We start from the raw sequence: 26,332 nt of genomic DNA on the forward strand, positions 1-26,332 counted from the left end.
TTTTTTCTTTCAAAGATTATGTTGTAGATCCCTACACAAAAACCACTGCTTTAAACTACTGCTAAACCATGTTAGAAGATCAACCTTTCTAAAGTATGACTTTCCCTGTCGCTCTCAATTGTGAGAACATTCTCATATTCCCCTGTGCTTCCAAGATCAAGACCAAAGTCAAAATACTCTGTTCTAGCCAAGCTCCTTCACTATCCCACAAACACCTCCTATTTCTGCCCAACAATGGGCATACAGGTTTTCTCTTTTTTTTTTTTTTTCTCTCTCTCTCACCCAATCTCATCTCTTCCAAAATACCTTACCCAAACATTTCAGGAATCAATCAATGGTTCCTCACTTCAAACACTGGAACACACTGTGAGACACTGCTATCGTTTTACATAACTGCATTCTATCTTGCACTATTCCTTTTATTTTTGGTACCACAGATTGAACCCAGTAGGACTTAACCAATGAGCCACATTTTCAGCCCATTTTTTAATTTTTAATTTTGAGAAAGGGTCTCTCTAAGTTGCTAAGGCTGGCTTTGAACTTGTGATCCTCCTGCCTCAGCCTTTCAAGCCACTGGAATTACAGGCATGCACCACTACACCTGTATTTTTAATGGCTTCTTAAGGTGAAAATTTTATTTCTTAAAAAATCTCCTTGAACTTGCACTCCTTGAAAATTTCAAGTCTGGCAAGAAATTTCAAGGAAATCCTAGAACATTTTGTGTGCCCAAGAGCAAAATCCTATCAAAGATGAATGGATCGTGTCCAAAGGACAGGGGTGCCAGCCTAAAGGAGCTCTCACTGACCAAACCGGATAATTAAAAAAAGAAGAAGAAGAAACTGCAAATGGATTAGAAAACATCAAATACATGAAGTTATGAGTTTATAATGACACTTTAGAAAATCTCAAATTATCAACTGGGGTATGGGGTATGCCTAGCATGCATGAGGTCCTGGGTTTGACCCTTTGAACCACCAAAGAAAAAAAATAATAAAGAAAAATCTCAGGCTGGGGATGTGGCTCAAGCGGTAGCGCGCTCGCGTGGCATGTGTGCGACCCGGGTTCGATCCTCAGCACCACATACAAACAAAGATGTTGTGTCCGCTGAAAACTAAAAAATAAATATTAAAAAAAAATTCTCTCTCTCTTTCTTAAAAAAAGAAAAAAAAATATTTGAGACAGTGTCTCACTGATTTTCCCAGACTGACCTCAAACTTGCAATCCTTCTGACTCAGTCTTCTGAATAGCTGGAATTACAAGACATGCACCACCATGTCCCACTCAGTTGATCAGTCTCAAACCACTAGAAGTAGGACACCAAGGCCATATAGCCCCTCTTGATGGAATACACAGAAATACACAGCACCACCTAGGAAGTATTCTTGCCCCACTCCCTTAGAAAGAAACTGTAACAGGGCTGGGGTTGTGAATCAGTGGTAGAGCACTTGCCTAGCATGTATGAGGCACTGGGTTTGAGTCTCAGCACCACATATAAGTGAATAAAATAAAGAAAAAAAATAATAAAGAAAAATCTCAATATTCTGAAAACTAGCAAAATATAAAATATACATAAAATAAAAAATGAAGTTGTAACAGAATGAAGTCTTAGATCTAACTATCAGTTCACCAGATATATAGGGAGCAAAGAGGCAATTCAGATGAGATGCCAAAGATACAATCAGCCAAATTCAAAATGTGGGAAAATCTACAGACCAAGTTGCCCTGTTTAATCCAATAAACAGCATAATTGGGGAGGAAATGTTATAAAAGAAGCTTGCATTATCAACCATATGCAAATATTTTTTTTCAGTCAAGAAAATCTATAGAAACTAATTTTAAAAAACAATCAGGAATAGAAAAGCCAGATGCAGTGGTGCACGCCTATAATCCCAGCTGCTCAGGAGGCTGAGGTAGGAGCATTCCAAGTTCAAGGCCAGCCTCAGCAATTTAGCGAGGTCCTAAGCCATTTAGTGAGGGAGGCCCTGTCTCAAAACAAAAAAACAAAGGGCTGGCAACATGGCTCAGTGGTAAAGCACCCTAGGATCAATCCCCAGTATCAAAAAAATTTAAAAAATAATCAGGAATAGAAAAAGCAAGGTTGCCAAAGAGCCGACAGTTATTAAATACTATAGGTATTTAAATTAATTTATGTATGTGTATGTGTGTTCTACCCAGGGCCCACTGGAGTGTTGAATACTTCTGACTTAATAAACAAGACAGCCCAGGCTAAATCCTCTTTTTACTGTGCTTCTGATATAAGGTATAAGGTAGTATGCATTTGTAACTATGAACCAAAACACTAACATTTCCAATATCAAAGTCCTTATACAATTCATGTTTTCAGGAGACTGTTTGATTCCTCTATCTAGCTATCTTATCAGTAAACTATCTCTCCTCCAAACACTACCAGATCTTTTACCTCTTTTCCTTTTTCTTTTTTTTTTTTTTTTTTTTTTGTGTGTGTGTGGGGGGGGGGGGTGCTGGGGATTGAACCCAAGACCTATGCATGCAAGACAAGCACTCTACCAACTGAGCTATATATCCCCAGCCCTCTTTTACCTCTTTTCTACTTCTTTTAATGTACCCACCATTCTGTTCCCACTTCTGTCTCTTCCTTTTCTACCAACATACCCATTAGGCCTTCAATACTTTTGAAGGCCTGCCTATTTATTTATTTATTTATGTGGTGGTGCCGTGGAATAGACATGGGGTCCTGGCACATGCTAGGCAGGTGCTGTACCACTGAGCCCCTCCAAGGCCCTCTTAAGCAGCTTTATCTCTTTCTTCCTTCTACCCCATTCATACTACACAACATTCCCATTTTTATCTGTTCCATCTACACAATACTGTCAGATTTGTCTCTCTGAAATACAGGTCTATTCCTGTCACCGTCCACTTAAAAATCTTGATTTTCCCTACACTCAATGGAGGAACTCCCCACACTAGCTTTAAATTGTTCTGAAACATAAACAAACTATTTTTGCAGGACCACAAAACACAGCCTTCCATCCACATTCCCTAACCATCCCCCACCAGAGAGCTTCAGAATCTTCTTGTGTTTTCTTGCCTCTGTGCCTTAAAAATGAAGTTAAGACTGATTATTTGGTCAAGTGTTCTCTGCCTATTCTGTAATATTCTCCCACAATGCCTTCCTCTTCTCCTGTTCTTTCCAAACTCCAATTTATTCTTTCAAGACCTTTACACATTCCTGAATTAAAAGCAACTGTTTCTTCTAATACTTTATAGAGAGCTGGGGATATCGCTTAGTGGTAGAATACTTGCCTAGCATATGAAGTCCCCGAGTTTAATCCCTAGTGCTGAAAAACTAAATAAACAAACAAACGAATGAATGAATCCAACTTTTCAATTCTTTGACCTTACCCCAGGCAGAATAAATTATTTTTGTTCCTGCTATAGATTTTAAATTCCCTGAAAACAAGAACACAATCTTAAATTTCTAATCCTCTAAAACACAAGGTGCTGGAGATAGCAATTTTATTGTTGAGTTCCTGGTTACTATGTATCAACAGACTAATGTTTAAATGGCATTAAGAAAAAATTTCAAAAAAAAAAGAGGTTATGTCATCACAAGGAAAAGATTAATTCAATTTCATTTCTAATTTAAAAAGCTAATAGCCATCCTTTTTTGGAAGCAATACATTCAGATTGCTTTTTGGAAGCAATACATTCAGATTGTTATGTGAAAGTAATTTTTAAATTACTTTCACATAACAATTACTTTCACATAACAATCTGAATCTAAATACATATTTTTCCCATTGTTTTTAAATACCTTTATTTTATTATTTTTTTTTAATTATGTGGTGATGAGGATCAAACCCAATGCCTCGCACAAGCTAGGCAAATGCTCTGCGGCTGAGCCACAATCCCAGCCCACCATTTTTTTAACTCTCTCAGTAAAACTAATCATCTTCACCAGTGAGGTTTTTGTTGTTATTGTTGTTGATGTTACTGTTTTGTTTTTGTTGTTGTTTTCTGGTACTGGGAATTGAATCAGGGGGAACTCTACCACTGAGCTAAACCCTCAGACCTCTTAATTTTTTATTTTGAGACACAGTCTTGCTAAATTGCCCAGGGTAGCCTCAAACTTGAGATCCTTCTGCCTCAGCCTCCCAATTACCTGGGATTACAAACTGGCACAAGTTACGCTGTGAGTTAAAAGTCTGCACAGTAGGGCTAGGGTTGTGGCTCAGTGGTAGAACACTTGCCTAGCATGTGTGAGGCACTGGGTGGGATTCTCAGCACCACATGTAAATAAGTAAATAAAATAAGGGTCATCAAAAATTAATAAAAATATTTTTAAAAAGCGTCTGCACAGTAATTGGAAACTATGGTTGCGTGTATTATAAAAAGAGTTAATAACCAGGCTTGGTAGCCCATGTCTGTAATCCAAGCAGCTTGGGAGGCTGAGGCAGGAGGATCATGAATTCAAAGCCAGCCCTCAGCAACTTAGCAAGGGCCTAAGCAACTCAATGAGACCCTGTCTCTAAATAAAATATAAAAAAGGGCTGGGGATGTGACCCTTGAGTTCAATCCCTGGTACAAAAAGAAAAAAAAAGTTATTTTGTTACTTCCCTAATACTATAAACAGTATCACTTTTAATAATAGATGTCTGCCAAAATAGTTTTGAAACTCCTTGCTCCTCAAAAAAAAAAAAAAGAAAGAAAGAAAGAAAAAGAACTTGTTATATAAATCTTAAATGGAGTTGAAAGTCCAATGAGAAACAATAATTACAGAATATTTTTAAGAAGTTACAGGAAGTGGAAGAACACATGTAATCCTAGCAGTTTGGGAGGCTGAGGCAGGAGGAGCTCAAATTCAAAGCAGCCTCAGCATATTAATGAGGTTGTAACTTAGTGTCTCAAAAAAAAAAAAAAAAAAAAAAAAAGGCTGAGGATGTAGCTCAGTTTTTAAGTATCCCTGGGTTCAATCCCTAGTACAAAAAAAAAAAAAAAAAAAATGTTTCAGAAGTCAGAGGTGATGGCAACTCAGGAGGCTGAGGCAAGAGGATCAGGAGGCTGATTGATGCAAATTAGAAGCCAGCCTCAGCAACTTAGCAAGATCTTGCTCAAAATTTAAAAAAGAGGGGAGGGACTAGTAATGCAGCTCAGTGATAGAGCATCCTGGGCTCAATCCCTACTACCAAAACAAACACACACACACTTCTTTAATTAATTAATTAATTTGTTTGTTTGGTTTTTGGTACCAGGAATTGAACCCAGGAGCACTTAACCATTGTCAAAACCCCAGTCCTTTTTTATTTCTTATTTTGAAACAGGGGCTCCCTAGGCTTCCCTAAATTGCTTAGGACCTCACTACATTGCTGAGTCTGGCTTTGAACTTGCAATCCTCCTGCCTTAGCCTCCAGAGCTGCTGGGATTACAGGGATTACAGGCAGGGGCCACCATGTCCAACTAGAGAACAACCCTTCTTAATAATTCACATAAAATATATTTTTCAAACTTTCAAGAGCCAATAAACAAAGGCAGACAGGAAAGGTAACAATACATACTCTAAATCACTTACACAGCCTCAGTTCTAGACTATTCCTCTCACCAGCTTTTCTTCCTTATGACACATAATTAGAAGCATTAGGAAAGTGGAATGGAGCAAAAATTCCAGAAGCATTCACTAACATTAAAGGGGCAATAAAACTTTTTGGTCTAATTCATTTAAATACTTCTCAATTAATTTTTGCCTAATTACCTAATTTTGATCTTACAGAACTTTCACTTGCTCTCAGAGGTACCATGGGATTATTACAGACTCTGAGAGGACAAATTGATCTTCTAGCAAAGTGAATAAACAATAATGCAATAATACTACTTTTGTTTTTTGGATTTTGTTTTTTGTTTTGTTTTGTTTTTTGTTTGTTTGTTTGGGGTTGGTTTTATTTTGGTTTGTTTTTGTAATATCCATTTCCAAACTGCCAAGATTATATTCCTAAAACAGATTAGTTCACGTCATTGCCTCTCCTTAAAAATCTCTAACTGGGGCTGGGGATGTGGCTCAAGCGGTAGCACGCTCGCCTGGCATGTGTGCGGCCCAGGTTCGATCCTCAGCACCACATACAAGCAAAGATGTTGTGTCTGCTGAAAACTAAAAAAAAAATATTAAAAAAAATTTTTTTTAAAAATCTCTAACTGGTTTCCATGGCCTCAGAGCATAACCTAAATATTCCAAGGCCCCCACAACTCAACCTACTTACCTGGTCTCAGCTTTTACTGCCCAGTTTTAAGTGCCTTTCTCTACCAGCCACCCTCTTTCTACATCACACATTTGGTTAGTTGGAAACCCAATCTCCCTTCTCAAACTATTACACAGTCCACATCTTTCAAAGACAAGGTCAAAATGTCACCATGGAGTGGGAAGCATTAAACCATACATTCCTTAATATCTACCTTTCTGAGTTGAAAGTCATACCTACCTCCTTTTACTTTGTTCCTTAAGACTGCTTTATTGATTCATTTTTTTACTGACTTCATTCTGCCCTATGTTGTGGTTAGTTCATTCAACACTCATACATTGTTTATTTACCCCATGCTTATTAGAATATAGATTTTTTTAATGCAGTCTTTTAAATACAGTAACATAAATACTACACAGTAACAAATTTACATCAACAAACAATGTATTTAAAAAATAATCTTTTCCACTGAATTTCATGGGGGTGTACTGGGAATTAAACCCAGGAGTCTTAACCACTGAGTTACATCCCCAGTCCTTATTTATTTATTTATTTATTTATATTGGGTTTTGAACCTAGAGGTGCTTTACTACTAAACTACATCCCCAGTTCTTTTGTTTGTTTTGGTACTGGAGATTAAACCCTAGGGCACTTTACCACTGGGCTACATTCCGACCCAGCCACTCCCCTCCCCAAATTATCTTTTTAAGTTTTGATTTGGGGATAGTTAGGGTTAGGGTTAGGGTTAGAAGTTGCCAGCGTGGGTCCTGGAACTTGTGATCCTCCTATCTCAGCCTCATGAGTTACTGGGATTACATGGGTATACTGCCATGCCAAGTTGAACTGCATTTTTAAGGAATAAATAAAGAATGAATAGATATCAAAAGTAGATTTCTGGTCAGGCATGGTAGTGCACAACTATTATCCCAGATACTGAGAGACTGAGGAAAGATAATGACAAGTTTGAGACCAGCCTGGAAAATCTGATGAGATCCTCTCTCAATATTAAATTTAATTAAAAAGCGAGGCTGGGTATGCAGCTCAAGTAGTAGAGAGCTTGCCTAGCATGTTTGAGAATGTGGGTTCTATCTGTGGCACCACAAAAAAAAAATTAATAAATTTCTATAGCTAAAGAATACCTACTAAGGGCTGGGTTATGGCTCAGGGGTAGAGCGCTCACCTTGCACATGCAAGGCCCTGGGTTCAATCCTCAGCACCACATAAAAATAAATAAAGTTATTGTGTCCAACTACAACTACAAAAAATAAATAAATGTGTGTGTGTGTGTGTGTGTGTGTGTACACACACATATAGAATTCCTATTAAGATGCTATGAGGGCTAGGGTTGTGGCTCAGTGGTAGAGTGCTTGCCTAGCACGTGTGAGGCACTGGGTTCAATTCTCAGCAAAATAAAGGTCCAGTCAACAACTAAAAAAAAATTTTTTTTTTTTTTAAGATTCTATGGGACTGGGGTTGTGGCTCAGAAGTGGAGCACTTGCCTAGCATGCTTGGGGTGCCGGGTTCGATCCTTAGCACCACATAAAAATAAAATAAAGGTGTTGTGTCCATCTACAACTAAAAATTAAATATTAAAAATAAAGATGCTGTGAAAAAAATCCTTTTTTATAATGTCTTTGCTTTTCTCCATCTAATACTTTCTCTGAAGACCAAGAAGATTTTAGGACCAAATATGGTACCAATGACCACGACGATAATGAACAAATGATCTCAAAATATGTAAGAAGGGCTGGGGATGTGGCTCAAGCAGTAGCGCGCTTGCCTGGCATGCGTGCGGCCCGGGTTCGATCCCCAGCACCACATACAAACAAAGATGTTGTGTCCGCCGAAAACTAGAAAATAAATATTAAAAAATTCTCTCTCTCTCTCTCTCTCTCTCTTTAAAAAAAAATATGTAAGAATTTGTGTATGTATATGAAATACTCGTCTACTCTTGATCTTTGAGTCTAGAATAAAAATCAGCCATGGGCCACACTGATACAGATCATATTAGGAAAGCTTCTTTCTAATCTAACTCAATGCCAAGAATCAGACTACATGGAAATGGTCTCCTAAAAGATCAGATTTCCAGTCTCCAATGCAACTACACAGGCTCCCCAACTGTTTCAACCACCATCTAAAATAATACATTTTTTAGATTTATCAGACATTGTCTTCCTGCCACTGCTATTAAGAATAATTATCAAGAAAATAAGTAATCCAAAAAAAAAAAGAATAATTATCGGGGCTGGAGATGTGGCTCAAGCGGTAGCGCGCTCGCCTGGCATGCGTGCGGCCCGGGTTCGATCCTCAGCACCACATACAAACAAAGATGTTGTGTCTGCCGAAAACTAAAAAATAAATAAATATTTAAAAAAAAAAGAATAATTATCTTCCTTTTTACTAGTGACATGATTTTATTCTCATAAACCAAGAAGTGCATCAAAAAACAATAGCGCTTATGGCCCATGGAGTAAAATAAGCTATTCTAAATAAAATTTATTCTTTCCCTTTTTGGGGGGAGAGGGGATGTGGTGGTGGTATGAGAGATTGCACCTAGGGTTTCATGTATGTTAGGCAAGTAATCTACAGTTCTTGCAGGTCCTGCTAAATTGCCTAGGTTAGACTCAAACTTAGGATCCTCCTTCCTGCCTCAGCCTCCTGAGTAGCTGGGTTTATGTGAGTACACCACTGCACCCCACTTCTTTTTAAATTTTTCACGTGGGGTCAAGTCCAAAGTTTGGATATTTAGTATTAGACCCTTTCTAGGAAGTTAACTAGTTCTTATTTCTGGTTACCTTTTACTTTTTTTTTTTTTTTGGGGGGGGGGCAAATCCAGCGAGACTCTACCACACCCAAATCCCAACATGCCACTGACACAGTCTTCTATGGGCAAAATCAATGACAACACTTAGATTCATCAGACATTGTCTTCCTGCCACTGCTATTAAGAAATAATTATCTTCCTTTTTACTAATGACATGATTTTATTCTCATAAACCAAGAAGTGAACCAAAAAACAATTAATTGCATTTGTAATTGTCCAGGTAAAGACTGAATTTACTTCAGCTATGGGGTAGAAATGGTAAGTTTCAGTCAAAGGTTAATTCAAGTTTAGTATTAGTCAAGATTACTTTCTTTCTGAAATCTGCTCCTCACTACACCTTTACAACTACAATTTGGGGAAGTAACTCACCATCTGGACAAGTATGCAGGTTAGACATTTCTGTGTATAAAAAGGTGTTAATTTGGCCATATAATAAACTGGTTCTCAAAGTTTAATAGGTATGTTTTCTTTTAGATGACAAACACAAAATCAAACAACACAGAATACAAGTATTGCAGGCACTCCCCAAGGTTGAATAATGAGTTTTCTGCTGGGATACTCAAATTAATCTTTATATAAAGTTAGATAACTAAACCATATTAGGTTTATTTTTCATAGAGAAGACTTAGTTTCATTAAATTTTAATGTTATATTCTCAGTTTGGAAACCAGGTAATTACTTTTTTTAAAGTAATGTTTGAAGAATACTTCTTCTTTTCACTTAAAAAATGTTGAAAATACTAAGTATGCACACAGGGGAACTCTACCATTGAGCTATATCCCCTGCCCTTTTTATTTTTTATTTTTGAGACAGGGTTTCACTAAATTGCCAAGACTGGCCATGAACCCAAAATGAACTTCCAGTTCTCCTGCTTTAGCTTCCCTAGTCACAGGATTACAGGAGTATGACATCTTGACCGGCTAGCACATGCATCCTTGTATTAGGATGCCTGTAACACCCAGGAGTCTGAGACAGAGAGATCACAAATTTGAAGTCAGCATCAACCAACTTAGTGAGGCCCTAAGCAACTTAGTGACATCCTGTTCTGTCTCAAAATAAAAAATAAGTTGGGTGAAGTGGTGCACACCTGTAATCCTAGCCACTCAGGAGACTTAGGCAGGAGGATCTTGAATTCAAAGCCAGCCTCAGTAATGGTGACGTATTAACCAACTCAGTGAGACCCTGTTTCTAAATAAAATACAAAATAGGACTGGGGATGTGGCTCAATGGCCAAGTGCCCCTGAGTTTAATCCCTGGTACTCCCAAATAAATAAATAAATAAATAAAAAGGGTAGGGTGGGGGCTGGGGTTGTGGCTCAGTGGTAGAGCCTTGCACGTGTGAGGCACTGATTCTCAGTACTATATATAAATAAACAAAAATACATAAAGGTCCAACAACAACTAAAAAAATATTTTTTTTTAAAAAAAGGGGGTAGAGGGACTGGGGATGTGGCTCAAGTGGTAGCCGCTCTCCTAGCATGCATGAGGCAGTAGGTTCGATTCTCAGCACCACATAAATGTGCAATAAAGATACTGTGTCCACCTAAAACTAAAGAAATAAATATTTTTTTAAAAAAAGGGGAGGGGTAGAGGCTCTGGGTTCGATCCTCAGTACCACAGAAAAATAAATAAATAAAAAATAAAGATATTGTGTCCATCTGCAACTAAAAAAATACTTTTAAAAAAAAGAGGTGTTGGGTAAGGATGTGGCTAAATAATTAAGCAACTCTGGGTTCAATCCCCAATACCAAAAAAAAAAAAAAAAAAGTCTGTTTTGAAAAGCCATTAGGCTTTCTGTAGCCAAAATGAAAACTATAATTTATCTTTTCCTTTTTGCTTGACTTCCAAAAATTTCAAAACTAAGTTATAGGGCTGGGGTTGTGGCTCAGCAGGAGAGAATACTCACCTAGCATGTGCAAGGCACTGGGTTTAATCCTCAGCACCATGTAAAAACAAATACATAAAATAAAGGTTTAAAAAAAAAAGCAAACTAAATTACAAACCAGGTGGTGACATATGCCTGTAATCCCAGTGACTCAGAAGGCTGAGGCAGGAGGATCAAAAGTTCTAGGCCAACCTTGGCAACTCAAGGAGCTCTGACTCAAAATAAAAAATGGTTGGGGATATAGCTCCAGTAGTACAGTGCACTGGGTTTCAAACACTAGTACATACACACACACACACACACACACACACACACACACACAAACACACACACAAGCCTAAATTATAAAAACCACCTTAGCCTAGGCAAATTTATTTTTACATTTTTCTCTTTTCACATAAATTTTTGCTTCTCACTTACACTTTAATAGCCTTACAGTTTATGTGGTATTTGTAGTAAGCTACTCAAATATTTCCTCAAAGCAGTAAGTAGTATAAATTATAAATAAAAAATGTCTTATAATGGTCTATTCCAACTATTTAACTATATATATCAGTCCAAGTTCTGACTCCTAAACACAAAAATCAAACAATACCAGTAAATTATACAAAAATTTGTTTTCAATAAGTTTGATAGCCATGTGAATGTTCAGGAAACTAAAATAGCCCTACAAAACAGAAACATCCCAAAGCTCAAGGACAGAGGGTGTGAGGTGAGCAACATTTCCAGAGTTACAGTAATGTGAAGTGTGCATGCCCCTAGTTTCAGCAATAAAGGCTGGAAACCACAATAAAAACAGTGTCAGAGACAGGGGAGGCCTTGAAGCCACTCTGTCCTGGGCTGACATGGAAGTAGAAATGCAAGAATTCACCATACTGACAGAACCTCACTGTGATGATCAGAAAAGAAAATCAAAATAAAGAAGAATTTCTCTCCCCCAGTCTTTTTTTTTAATATAATAGAATAGATTGGCACTTTTCTATACTATATATTAAGTATTTAAAATGTAATAGTGAGGACTGGGGTTGTGGCTCAGCGGTAAAGCGCTCGCCTAGCACATGCAAGGCCCTGGATTTGATCCTCAGAACCACATAAAAATAAATAAATAAAAGTATTGTGTCCAGCTACAACTAAAATATAAATATAAAATAAAATAAAATGTAATAGCAAATTCCTAGGGTGAATCAATGAACAAAATACATAAATTCCTTCTCATGGAGGAACTTACATTCTAGTAGCAGGGCATTAAAAATAATAAATAAGCTACAGAGAATGTAATAAGCATTGAGGAGGGAATACAGCAAAGTCAGGGGAATCTAGAGAGTATGGTGGAAGGGGTGCTGTTCAGGTACAAGGTCAGCATAGGCCTGTTGAGGAGGTGAGATGTAATCAAAGACCTGAAAGAAGTGAAGGAGTTGGCCAGATTTCAGAAGAAGAGTATTCCAGGCAGAAGAGTCAGAGCAAGGGTCCTAAGGTGGAACTGTGTCTGGCAAGTTCAAGGAACAACAGAGAGGGTCAGTGAAGGGGAAAAAGAAGTAACTAATACAAAGAGTTCCTAAAGATTAGAAGGCAAAGATATACAGAACACAGGTCAAGAAAATAACAGAAGTCAGGGAGAGGAACCTTGTTCTTAGAATAGAGAAAAGAGCGGAAGAAAGAAGGCGAAGTTTCTAAGTAGAAGAAAGGGAAGCTGAGGGAATTCATGCCTTTTTTTTTTTTTTTCTCCCCTATGAGGCAGTAGACAAAATTTTCTGCCAAGCCTGGGGCAATGAAAGCTTGAGTCAAGTGATCAAGATTTTAGAACTGCCACTGTGGAAATCCAAGGAGGGAACTAAGCAGAACTGCTTTGGCAGACACCAAAGCAGACAAGAGAACTCAATTCCATATTAATGGGGGCACTAAACCCCCATACTCTACGAGGTTGCTCCATGACAGAGTAAGAACAGAAGGTATGGGTAGGAACAATAAAAACTGCAAATGCTAGTAAGAAAATAATTGAAGCAACGTACCTCACAGGTCACAGTGTAGAGAAGAAAGGAAAGATGTAAAATCTGTAAGAGACTGACAGGCTAAGAGACTTGAAATGGAAAAACAAAGAAACCATGACAGTAAGAACTGTAAATTACTATGGTTTAAGTTAGGGAGGCAAAATTCAGATATGAAAGCAATGTTAGAAGATGTGGCCACAATACTGAGTTACTGGAACAGAACCAAGACAATGTTTGCTTGAGCAAAAATTAAGAGATTTTATGGGCAGAGTAGTTACAAACTAGTTCTAGTAACCTCAGAGAAGTCACTTAGCCTCTGTCTCAGTTTCTTCATCTGAAAAAAGAGGATCAATAGTAGTATCTGTTTTACATGGTTGCCTACAAATTAGTTAACCAATGTTAAGTTCTTAGAAAAAGGCCTGACACATAGAAAGTGCTCAATATGAATAAGTTATTTTATCATTATTGTTGCTGCTGCTGTTGTTTATTTATACAGTCATTGACATCTGATCTGCCAAGATGATGTCAAAAATCTGAATGGGGGTTAGGGGTGTAGCTCAGTGGTAGAGTACTTGCCTAACATGTACAAGGCTCAGGGTTCAATCCCCAGAATGCAAAAACAAATTAAAAAATAAAAATTTGATGGAAGGGAAAACTAAGCCAAGAATCAAAGTTGTCCAATGGTAGAGGATAGTATTAGCTGAAAGGAATGCTTTGTTGTAAACAATGCCATGTTAAATACTTAATAATGTTTGAACCCATCAGATATTTACAGTCTTGTAACTTGAAAAATATACAAATAACCACAAAACAATCACAAACATATTAATACTTATTATATGATAATGTCATAATAATATGAGTGTATTAGATAATAGTAATGTTACAATAGCTTTTTTTTTTTAAAGAGAGAGTGAGAGAGGGGAGAGAGGGGGAGGGAGGGAGAGAGGGGGAGGGAGGGAGGGAGGGAGGGAGGGAGAGAGGGGGAGGGAGGGAGGGGGAGGGAGAGAGAGAGAATTTTTAATATATTTTTTTTTTTTTTTTAGTTCTCAGCGGACACAACATCTTTGTTGGTATGTGGTGCTGAGGATCGAACCCGGGCCGCACGCATGCCAGGCTACCGCTTGAGCCACATCCCCAGCCCCACAATAGCTTCTAATAGTAACATTACAAAGGGAAAAGAGGCGCTGTGCAAATTGTGGAAACTACCATGGGATTAGTAGCAGAACAGTAGATTGTACTAAAATGAAAGGAGTTGGAGTTAACAACCTTATCTTGCCATACCTGTATAAATGGTAAAGTTAAAAGTTCTTTGAGGGTAAAGAGTTAAATCTATAAGCACTCTCAATTAACTAGTGATGACCTAAATGAGCAAAAATGAATCATTGGGCTGTTAGGAATAAATCCCAACTCTTGGAGAGGCCCAAGGTAATTTTCTTTTCCTTTCCTTTTCTTTTTTTTTTTTTTTCTTTTTTGCTACAAGAAATTGAACCCAGGGACACTTAATCACCGAGCCACATCCCCAGCCTTTTAAAAATATTTTATTTATAGACAGGGACTCAGTATAGAGCCTCACTAACTTGCTGAAGCTGGTTTTGAACTGACAATCCTCCTGTCTCAGCCTCCTGAGCAGCTGGGATTACAGGTATGCACCACTGCACCTAGCAATTGTCTTTTGTTTTATATTTTTTATAGTACCAGGGACTGAACCCAGGGTCTGTGCAGGCTAGGTAAGCACTTTATTACTAAGCTATGTCCCCATCCCTTTTTATTTTATTTTGAGACAGGTTCTCCAAGAAGTTGCCTAGGCTATAGCCTCCAACTTGTCATCTATCCTACTGCCTCAGTTTCCCGAGTAGCTGGAATGCCAGGTACACGCCACAATGCCCAGTTCCAAGGTACCTTTTGCAGGTTTTCCTAACACAATCACCTGTTTAATTTCTCTTCAATCCTGCACAAAAAAATATAGATAGATAGATAGATAAGTGTATATTTATTTGTTCAGATAAGGCCCTCTTTCAAAGAGAACTACATAAAGTACACATGAGATACCTTTAACTTCAGAGCCATGTGAAATTACCTATTTGTAAGACGAAAGGGATATATATAAATATATTTATATATATTTTTAAACCCCTAGAAAAGACCTGCTATGATTTAGCAGCTGGGACAAACAAGGCAGTGACCATTGTTGTCTTTTACTTTGTACCTGGGACAAGACCATAGCAGATAAAGGAACTAGAAAGCTTTGGCCTTGGAAACTGTTGGCAGAATTCTGGGCATTTATTCCTTGCACAAATTCAAAATGGGAAAGAAGAAAGAGAAAACCACATTAATATCTGTTCTTGAAAAGGAAAAAGAGTCTGTCCTAAGCTTCAGAAGCTATTTTTCATTGGATAAACTCTGGAAAAATATTCATCAAAGCAGAGCCTTCTTAGACTCAAAGTCTTATCTTCATATCAGATTCACAAACAGGTTCAATTTTACCAAATGCTCAAATTATGTTTAACCACAATCTTCAGATCTTTATATAAATAAACTCTAAAAATTAAAAACTTACAAATATTTCTTATTTCGGGCATGGAGTTATAAAACAAACATTTTGCATTTCTCTCATATTAGTATAATGCAAGAAATGCTAGTTTCTGTTGAACCCATATTTAATTTAATCAAGTTTTAAAGGAAATGTCTAATGATAAAAATTGCAAAGAAAAAAAAAATAGAAGATGTTAAAATTTTTCTTAGAAAAACCTACTGGAAAATTTTTTTTAAGTAATTCAACTTAAGAAGCATTAAGAAATAGACCGTGGTTAGGCACACGTCTGTAATCCCAGCCGCTCAGGAGACTGAGGCAGGAGGATCTGGAGTTCAAAGTCAGCCTCAACAACTTGTCAGGCACTAAGTAACTTAGTGAGACCCTATCTCTAAATAAAATACAAAAAAAGGGCCAGGGATATGACTCAGTGATTAAGTGCCCCTGAGTTCTAATCCCCAGTAAGAAAGGAAGGAAGGGAGGGAAGAAGGAAGTTTGGGCCTAGAGGAGGTGGGGCACACCTGCAATCCCAGCAACTAGTGAGGCTAAGGCAGGAAAACTACCAATTCAAAGCTTCAGCAACTTAGTGAGGCCCTAAGCAACTTAGTGAGACCCTATCTCAAAATAGAAAACAAAAAGGGCCAGTGATGTAGCTCAGTAGTAAAGCACCCCTGGGTTAAATCTAGTACCAAAAAAAAAAAAAAAAAGAAGAAGAAGAAGAAGAATGAATGAAAAAAGAAAAAAGAAAGAAATGGAGTTTGAGGGCTGGGAACTAGCTCAGTGACAGATTGCTTGCCTAGCATGCATAAGGCCCTGGGTTAGATCCCGAACACCACAAGAAAAAGAAAGAAAGAGGGAAATAAAGAGCAAGCAGAGAAATGGGATTTGAATGAAAGCAATGTACAAATAAAGGAGCAGGCAGGCTATCTATCCAGGTCCTGCCACCTCTTGGATGTAGGAAAAGACAGATTTACAGACTCACACAGAATCCAGTTATTGATCATTTCCAGATTGGCCTTACAAGGCCCATGTTTGCAATCTTCATATTCCAACCCCAAACGGAACATTAACAACTTCACTTACTTCATAACCCAACAATACCAACAAAATTAGAAAACACCACCTCACTTCTTAGAGGAGATAAAATTTTGTTATGACTAAGCTAAGCAGACAAAATGCCAGGCTTTAAATAAAATATCTACCATGATATCACTTTTTAACAATTATTCAAATCCAATCGCGCACTTTGATTTGGCTGGACACATTATGACACAAAGCAGCATGCTCAGTGTTGGCCAAAGAGCGCCTGGAGCATGAAGAGATATATGAGCAAGGGATCTAATTTCAGCTACCTTGAGATTCCACAAAGATGACAACCTGCATCCTCTAAAAATCGCTACAAGCACTGTCAAAATATTCCAGTTTACTTAATCTCTGCCTGTTGAGCTACTTTGCAAATCTAACCATTCAATAAAATATACTACTTGGACTAGTAGAGTGGCCTTGGCAATCCTCAGATCTGCCTATGCACATCGACAGGCTTTCTATGTCCACAGCACTGGATGTATCAGATGAGTACACAAACATACAATTTCATCACAACAAGAATGGACTCTTTATCTTGGCAGCTCCTTTACCAATTCACCAAGAAGAAAAGGTGATTTTGGAGCTCAATTTTGGTGTTTCGGGCCGGGAATGTTTTGTGTTACATGAACAATGACTAGCTTGCTCCAGCGGCCTCCCAACCCCCACAACTTGGCTTCTGGCGCGGCCAGTCACCCTGAAAGCTGCCAGGGCTGTCACTCGGTGCCTTCCAGCAACCGGACTTGGCTCCTAAAGGATTTGTCAGATCATCCTCCCAATATGGCTGCCCGAGTAATCCTGGTCGGCTCAACGCCTAGACCACACCAGCCTCGCTCACTGCTGGCCGACATCCAATAAGCCCCCTCCCCGTGCGTCGCGCCCTCGGTGCCCCCAGGGCCACGCGATGCCCTTTCCTGCCTTCAGCTGGCACAGGGGCATAGCCACATTCCGTGCCCAACCCCGATGCCAACCATAATGGGGGACAGTAAAGGGGACCGAAAAGGACGGATCCAGCGGAGCAGCGCCGTTGCCCAGGGCACTGTCGGCCCGCGACGGGCGTGCTGACCCTGTGGACAGGGCCAGGGCCTGGCAGCTCGCGGGAAACGCAGGGCCGGCGCAGGGCACTGCGGGGGGCAGCAGGCCGCTGGACACCAGCCCGGGGCGCGTCGCGGCCAGGAAGGGGCCCCTCCCCGGCATTCTCACCCCGGCCTCGCCCGGCCCCGCCGCCCCCTCCCCTGGATCCTCCCGGACCCCGACCCGCGTCCCTGCCTTCGGGAGCGGTCCCCTCCTCGGCGCCAACCGCCGCTCGCTCGCAGCCTCACCTCAGCCGCGCTGCAGGCCGACGGGCAGGCCGGGTCAGCAGGGGACGGGGCGCGCGGGGGCGCGGGGGGCCGGGCACCGACGCACTTCAGCGCGAGCAGCGGCCGCCGCGAGCCGAAGGGCGCCGCTCCGCAGCCCCATCACGCAGCGGCCGGGCTCTGCATTCGAGAGCGTCGGCGGATAGAAGGCCGGAGAGCAGGAAGACGGGGTGCAGCGATGAGCTGGAGGTGGCGGCTGCGGCGGACCAGAAGCGGTTCGGACGCGCACGGACACCTCCCAGGACTGCTGCCGTCTGACTGCCCAGCGTCGCCGCTTACCAAACTCCGCCCTCAGTCGCCGGCGCCGGACACCGCCCCGAGCGAAGGCGCTGAGCGTCACCTCGGCCCGCCCCCTCTCGGACTGACGTGAAAGCAAACCAATCAGAGCGCGGAGTTGAGCGCAGCGGGCCAATCGCAAGGGAAGCCAGGGAGGGGGCGGGGAAACTGCGAGGAGCTGCGGAGATTCCTCAGCGCCCCCTGGCGACGCGGGTGCCAGGCTGCTGGGTGGGCGAGGCAGGCGCCGGGAGCTCCTTCCCGGGTGCCGCGCAAAGGGCCTTCGTGGGCAGCGGCCGCGCCCCGGCAGCCGGGTAATCCGCCTCGTAAACGGACGGCTGCGGGGGTGGGGCTGGACTGGACGGTCCAGACGCCAGTGCAAGAGCTGGCATTCACAGGGGAGCGGCCGAGTGTGGAGTCATTGTCCTTTTGGAAAACATCTCACACGGCGAACCCGCCGAACACGGCGCGGTGGAAACGGAACCGCGCAAAGGGATGAGTGCATCCCGCGGATTGCTTCCTGGCCTATTCTTGTCGAACCCGCGCACAACACCTCCCACACGCCACCTTGGGAGAAAAGGCGGAATGAGTAATGGAAAAGCATGAGTTAGTGGGCATTCTGCTGTCTCCTCGGGAGACCACGTGCGGGTTGTGAGGAAAAGGAACAAAACGCTTTGTGCCGCCCCTGAGTAACGAACCGAGCCCCCTCTGGAGATGCCTTGAAGGAGGGCTGCTGGAACTCTGCAGCTCCAACACAAGAGCTGTAGAAAAGAGATGTGAAAATAAGGCTCAGCTCAAAAGCAAAACCCACAACCGTTCATGAACAGCGTGATTCAGTACTTAATAAAATATCACGGTGATAATATGTGCAATTGTCACGCCCGTGCCAAGCACCACTACTTTGTAAGGTTGTGAAACGTCTTAGAATTTACTAGCAGAAACTGAAAATAAAATCAGATTTTCCCCCTGAATTCAAAGAAATATTATTGGATATAAAACACATGACGAGCGTAGGTGCTAAACCATCTAAGTTGATTTCTACACTAATGATTTTGGAAAATCACCACTGCCACTAAAACCCTAGACATTTATTGAACATTTCTCATTTGGAATCTATACTCCACCCACCTACGAAAGGTTGTGACATGTTACAATGAAGCACACAAACAATTAAATTGCTTAAAATAGTAAAATTCATAATAAAGTTTTCTAAAAGGACTGGGATTGTAGCTCAGTGATAGAGGGCTAACCTAGCATGTGTGAGGCACTGGGTTCAATCCCACATAAAAATAAATAAAATAAAGATATTGAGTCCATCTACAACTAAAAAAAAAAACCTAGGCTGGAGGTATAGCTCAGTGCAGTGATGGAGCACCTGCCTAGTGTGTGCAGGGGCCCTGCGTTCAACCCCCAGCAGGAGGTAGGAGGAGACAAGTAGAGGGAAATGTTGACCAATTATACATGTTGATCAATTAACTCAGTTACAGTTGATCGAGTTACAGTTATATAGGAGCAAGAAGTTCTGGGTGCTATTGCACAGTAGGATTAACTATAGATAGCAGCAAAAAGCTGGGAGAAAGAATTTTCAGTTTTCACTATAACGAAATGATAAATGAAGCTGGGCAAGCATATAATCCCAGAGCTCAGGAGGCTGAGGCAGAGGTTCCAGGCCAGCCTCAGCAACTCAGTGAGACCCTAAGCAAATTAGCAAGACCCTGTCTCAAAAAAAAAAAAAAAAAAAAAAAAAAAAAAAGCTGAACAAAATATTTTAATGTATTTTATCAATATTATTTCATTTAAGTGGTTTTAGCAAAAACAAAAAACAAAAAAACAAAAAAAAACAACCAGGACTAGGGATGTGGGTCATCCCTAGGTTCAATCTCCAGTACCAAAAAAAAAAAAAAAACTCTTAAGAAAATCCATAATGATAAATTTACATTTTTCAAAACTCATTTGTTGAAAATTTACTACATGCCAGAAAACAGGTTAATCTATTGAGGTAGGGATTGCCTTTTTTTTTTGGGGGGGGGGAGTACTAGGTATTGAACTCAGGGGCACTTGACTACTGAGCCACATTCCAGACCTATTTTTTTGTATTTTATTTATGTTGAGTTGCTTAAGGTATCACCATTGCCCAGGCTGGCTTTGAACTCGTGATCCTCCTGTGTCAGCCTCCCCAGCTACTGGGATTATAGGCATGCACCACCACACCCAGCTTCCAATAATTTTTTAACAACAAGTAATAAAACATTATGAAGAAAAAAAATTAAAGGGCTATGGAGAGCCAGGTGCAATGGTACACTCCTATAATCCCAGCAACTTGGGAGGCTGAAGCAAGAGGATGGCAAGTTCAAAGCCAGTCTCAGCAATTTAGTAAGACCCTATTTGAAATTTAAAAAAATAAAAAGAGGGCTGGGGATGTGGCTCAAGCGGTAGCGCGCTCGCCTGGCGTGGGTTCGAGCCTCAGCACCACATACCAACAAAGATGTTGTGTCCCCCCCCCCCAGAACTAAGGAAAAATAAATAAATATTAAAATTCTCGCTCGCACGCTCTCTCTCTCTCTCTCTCTCTCTCTCTCTCTCTCTCTGTCCCCCTCTCTTACTCTCTCTTTAAAAAAATAAATAAATAAATAAAATAAAAAGAACCAGGGATTTAGCCCCTGGGTTCAATCCTCAGTGCCAAATTGAATCACTTTGCACAGCTGTTTAGTTTCTCAGTTAACAAATTCTGTACAAAAAAAAAAAAAAAAACGCTTTAAATTAGTACATAAATTGCTAGAAAATTGAATTTACCAGGTAGGTTAGCCCTGAAGTGCAAGGAGACAGTAATATGAGCAGGTCTGTAAGTGTGATACACAAGTCTTCTGGATGTGAAATCCAAGTGCTCCTTTTCATTAGGAAAAGCCAACTAGAACATATGATTTTTAAAGAATCACATTAAAAATAGAAAAAAATTTAAAAAATAAATAATATAATTGTAAAAGAATAGAAGTTATAATTGTAAAAGAATAGAAGTCATCAAGTATAACAGGGAATTATTTAAGTAAATTATGATACATTCACATAACAAAATATTAATGTCATGCAGCTTTTAAAAAAAGGAAGTGTTCTACATATTGGTATAGAAATATTTCTAAAATATGCAGTTAACGGGGAGGGGGGACAAGTAGCAGAGCAGTGTAAAAATTGCTTTTGTGGGGGAAAAAAGAACAATCAAGAGTGTATATTCATATTCACATATACCATGTTTACAAACGTGATACAAAAGAAATACATAAAATAGTAGAACCTACTAAATGGTTTACCTGTATACTCTGACCCTGAAGCCAGAATCTCTGGGTATCTTTCTCCCACTTACAAATTAAAATCTTTTTGAACCTATCCTTAAAATGTAGGAATTATAGGAATATTTACTTCAGGTTGATACCTGATACAAATGAGTTAACATTTGTAAAATAGCATACACAGGACAGTATTGAGTATTTAATAAGCATTATAGAAAAGTTTGTTTAAACAAAATAATGCAATGAGCTAATAAACAGAAGCAAGTCAATTCATCAACAGGCAACATTTTATCTCAGCTCAGAGCAGTCTGTATAGTGTTATGAGAAACACCCTGGAAAGTTACAAAAACCTGAATAACAGGTAGCTTAGTGGAGCCCAATCTAAAAAAAAAAAAAAAAAATCTGAAAAATAAAATAATAGTAATTAATAATGATAAATAGAAATTGAAGGGTAGTGAAGGGAGGGGGGTGATAATCACTACTAGCTGAAATAAACAAAAACACAATACAGGCAATAGAGGCGGAGAAGCCTATTGAGGTCCCACCGCCTAAGGGCCTGCTCTACCTAAGCCTTCTGCCCCTCTGACAAATTGAATCATTTTGCACAGCTGTTTAGTTTCTCAGTTAACAAATTCTGTACCAAAAAAAAAAACGCTTTAAATTAGTACATAAATTGCTAGAAAATTGAATTTACCAGTAGGTTAGCCCTGAAGTGCAGGGAGACAGTAATATGAGCAGATCTGTAAGTGTGATACACAAGTCTTCTGGATGTGAAATCCAAGTGCTCCTTTTCATTAGCAAAAGCCAATTAGAACATATGATTTTTAAAGAATCACATTAAAAATAGCAGTAAGGGCTGGGGGTGTAGTTTAGTGTTAGAATATTTGCCAAGCATATACAAGACCCCAGATTCAATCCCCAGAACCATATATTAAAAAAAAAAAAAATATTTGCAACCTGGCATGTAATAGGGGGGGAACATTCCATCCATCAACAAGAGAATAGATGAATACATGGTGATATATTGATTGTATAATGAAATACTATGTAGCAATTGAAAGTGAATAAATAGTTCATAGCTCCATTTAAGAACAGGTCTACAGGGCTGGGCTTGTGGCTCAAGCAGTAGCGCACTCGCCTGGCATGCATGTGGCCCGGGTTCAATCCTCAGCACCACATACAAAACAAAGATGTTGTGTCGGCTGATAACTGAAAAATAAATATTAACATTCTCTCTCTCTTTAAAAAAACAAACAAAAAAAAACAGGTCTACAATAGGCAGGGTCCAGTCAGAAAACAGACCATGATAGGCATTATGAACACAGGAGATTAAGTGAAGCAAGACTCCACAAACCTATGGTTGGGGTAGAAAATGAGGAGGGGGGATTACTGAAGCTAGAAGGGCTGAAAGGGGCCCAGACGGAGTGGGGGTATGGAGGAAGGGCTGCTGTGTTAGGAAAAAGCATCAGAAGAAGGGAGAAGAAAAAGTGAAAAAACGATACTGTCTCTCCTCATTATGTCTAAAGTACTCCTATTGACAGAACCCAAATTGAAATCAAAGAAGCCCAAGGAACAGAGTACAGAAGGGCAGATACATGGGCTGGGGTGTAGCTCCCTGGTAGAGCATGTACTTAGCATTCGTGAGGTCCTTCGTTCAATTGCCAGTGCATAGATGGGGGTGGGCAAAAGAAGAAGAAAGGCAGGTACAGCTCCTTAGTGTGAGGGAGTACCTAATACAACCACCAAACCTCCCAAATGTAATGCTGAGCAAAATAGTAATGATCATAATAATAGTTGCGGAATAATGCAGTTTATACAGAAAGTTTGAAAGATGCACAAGAAGAATATGTCGTTTAGAACTATATTCAGGTGTTGTCAAGTGTGAAAATATGCACGAGAACCCTAGTCATGGAATTCAGGATAGGGGTTATCCCAGGAGGGAGAAAGACTTCAGGGAGCAGGACAAGGCCACAGGAAGCTGTAACTGAATCTATAACGTTTTCTTGATTGAGAAACAAACAAACAAACAAACAAAAAACATGAGGTTGGAAGTGTTGGCAGAGTTGGGAGGTAGGTACATGGATAGGTACCATCACCTAGTCGATGTGCGTCGCTGCCTGTTAAAAAGCATTTCTTGGACGCCACATGTATACCTTGTAATCAAGAGGATGAGTGAGGAGGATCACAAGTTCAAGACCAGCCTGGGCAATTAGTGGGGCCCTAAATGTAGCTCAGAGATACAGCAGTCACCTAGCATGTTTGAGGCCCTGGGTTCAATCCCCAGGAACACCTGCCTACCAAAAAAAAAAAGCATGAGCTAGAGGATATAGCTCAGTGGTGAGAGCTTGCCCAGTGCATGCAAGGGCCTAGGTTTGATGCCCAGCACTGCTTAATAATAATAATAATAATAATAATATTGAAACTATATTTGTGGGCTGGGGATGTGGCTCAAGTGGTAGCGCGCTCGCCTGGCATGCGTGCGGCCCAGGTTCGATCCTCAGCACCACGTACAAACAAAGATGTTGTGTCCGCGGAAAACTGAAAAATAAATATTAAAAATTCTCTCTCTCTCTCTCTCTCTCTCTCTCTCTCTCTCTCTCTCTCTCACTCACTCTCTCTAAAAAAAAAAAAACTATATTTGTCTGGGGTGGAGTTGTGGCTCAGAGGTAGAGCACTCACCTAGCATACCTGAGGCACTCGGTTCGATCCTCAGCACCACATAAAAATAAAATAAAGATATTTATGTCCACCTATAACTAGAAAATAAATATTTAAAAAAACTATATTTGTCTGGAGACAATCAGCTGTGGTACCACCAGTAATCCCAAGCAGCTGGATCAGAGGGATGGAAAGCAGCTGAGCCCGGGGTGGGTGGGGGCAGAGTAGGGGTGGGGTTGGGGGTGGCGCTGGGGTGGGAGACAGAAGGCACAATCCTCTCTCTGGCCTGGTTTTAAAATGCACCCGTCTCTCAGCCTTCACTCAGCTTGGCCAAATATCTTAGAAGTGTGTAAAGAAAATCCCTTCCTGACTCAGTCCACACACTCAAAATTACTGCATGCCAACACTGATAGTGAAAAAAAAAATGTAGGAAGAGCCCATTTTTATTTCTGGGAGAATGAAAACTGCAATCCTGTGCTGGACTATCCAAGCCCACAAAGAGAAGTATCTTCCAGTTATTTTAACCAAGGTCAGGTAACATATGTACTTAAGTCTCGGGATCACGTTGCATGATTAAAAATAGGAACTGCTTATATTTTTGGACCTAGGAGTCTAGAAGTCTCTCTACTCAAGTCTCTTGCTCAAAAATATCTGTTTTCCTCTACAAAGTCCTTGTAAATTTTAATTAATCTGTGTCTATTTTTTATAAGTATGTGTCTACCGACTATTAAACACTGTGTTAAATAGTGACAATAAGGAACCTGTGATAAATCAATCAATGCTGTTTTTTTTTTTTTTCCCCCAGAGAGTATTTTAACAAGCAGGATGCAATTTGGCTTAACTTGCTAATATTAATATACAGTGACACTGCATATGCCATATTTGGAATCAGAGAATCAAAATGTGTTTAGGCAGGGTGTGTTGGTGCACACCTATCTTCCCAGCAACTCAGGAGACTGAGGCAGGAGGATTGCAGATTTGAGGCCAGCCTGGGGAATTTAGTGAGACACTGTCTCAAAATAAAAAACAAAACAAAACAAAAGACTGGTAAGGTTTCTCATAGTGAAGTTCCCCTGGGTTGAATTCCCAGTATCCACACACAAAAAGGCTTTAAGTCCATCCCATCAGAAGATGCGCATTGCAAGCCTATAGTTTGCTGAAGACTGATTTTTTTTTTTGACTTGGCAACTTCAACTACTCAGAATCCAGAAGAAAGAAAATCATTCAAAGTAGATGTTATGAAACTCATGCACCTTAAGTCTACATTCAATGTCTCTTTTGATATTTCACAGCTAATTTTGTTTTTCATTGTTGGGAAACAAACCCAGGGCCTTGTGCATAATGGGCAAATGCTCTATCACTGAGACATAGTCGGCCTCACTGCTGATTCTTTTTTTTGTTGTTGTTGTAGATGAACATAATATCTTTTTTTTTTAAGAGACAGAGAGAGAGAGAATTTTTAATATTTATTTTTTTTAGTTTTCGGCGGACACAACATCTTTTGTTTTTTTGTATGTGGTGCTGAGGATCGAACCTGGGCTGCACACATGCCAGGCCAGCGCTATACCGCTGTCCCCAGCCGGACAATATCTTTACTTATTTATTTTTATGTGGTGATGAGGATCGAACCCAGTACCTCACACGAGCTAGGGAGGCAAGTGCTCTATCATTGAGCCACAACTCCAGCCTCCTCCCTGCTAATTCTAATTAGCTCCATTGCCTGAAATCTTAGCTAGAGAGGTTGGTAGGGAAAATTAGAAATAAGGAGTATAGCTAGGTGTGGTGCTACATGCCAGTTCTCCCAGTGACTCAGAAGGTTGAGGCAGGAGGATCACAAGCTAGGGGCCAGCCTCAGCAATTTAGCAAACCCTGTCTCAAAAAAAAAAAATTAAAAGGGCTGGGATGTAGCTCAGTGGTTGAGCATCCTGACTTAATTCCCAGTACCCCATAAACACACAAAAAGAGGGAATACAAGAAGAAGCTAGGCTTATTCCAACAAAGATTATTATTTTTTGGCGGGGAGGGTACTAGGGATTGAACTCAGAGGCACTTAACCACTGAGCCACATCCCCAGCCCTTTTTCATATTTTATTTAGAAACAGGGTCTCACTGAGTTGCTTAACACCTTGCTAAGTTGCTGAGACTTGTAAAGCCGGCTGAGGCTGGCTTTGAACTCGCAATCCTCCTGCCTCAGCCTCCCAAGATGCTGGGATTACAGTGCACCACACGCCTGGCTA

The 26,332-nt window shown here is 40.2% G+C and overlaps 1 protein-coding gene across 9 annotated transcripts in view; it reads right to left on the minus strand.

Moving 5' to 3' along the window:
- Nucleotides 1-18,188, minus strand: part of KIF1B (kinesin family member 1B) — a 150,091-nt gene extending 131,903 nt beyond the window's left edge. For 7 of the 9 annotated variants that reach the window (XM_081305730.1, XM_081305728.1, XM_081305729.1 and 4 more), the window contains exon 1: nt 17,845-18,188. The gene's annotated coding sequence lies outside the window, so the exon portion shown is untranslated. The remainder of the gene's footprint in view (nt 1-17,844) is intronic. The other 2 variants (XM_081305731.1, XM_081305732.1) reach the window with 2 other exon arrangements.
- Between the last annotated feature and the right edge of the window lie 8,144 nt (nt 18,189-26,332).

The sequence above is a fragment of the Spermophilus citellus genome (genome assembly GCF_964194105.1).
Source record: "Spermophilus citellus genome assembly, chromosome: 9".
Taxonomy (NCBI): domain Eukaryota; kingdom Metazoa; phylum Chordata; class Mammalia; order Rodentia; family Sciuridae; genus Spermophilus; species Spermophilus citellus.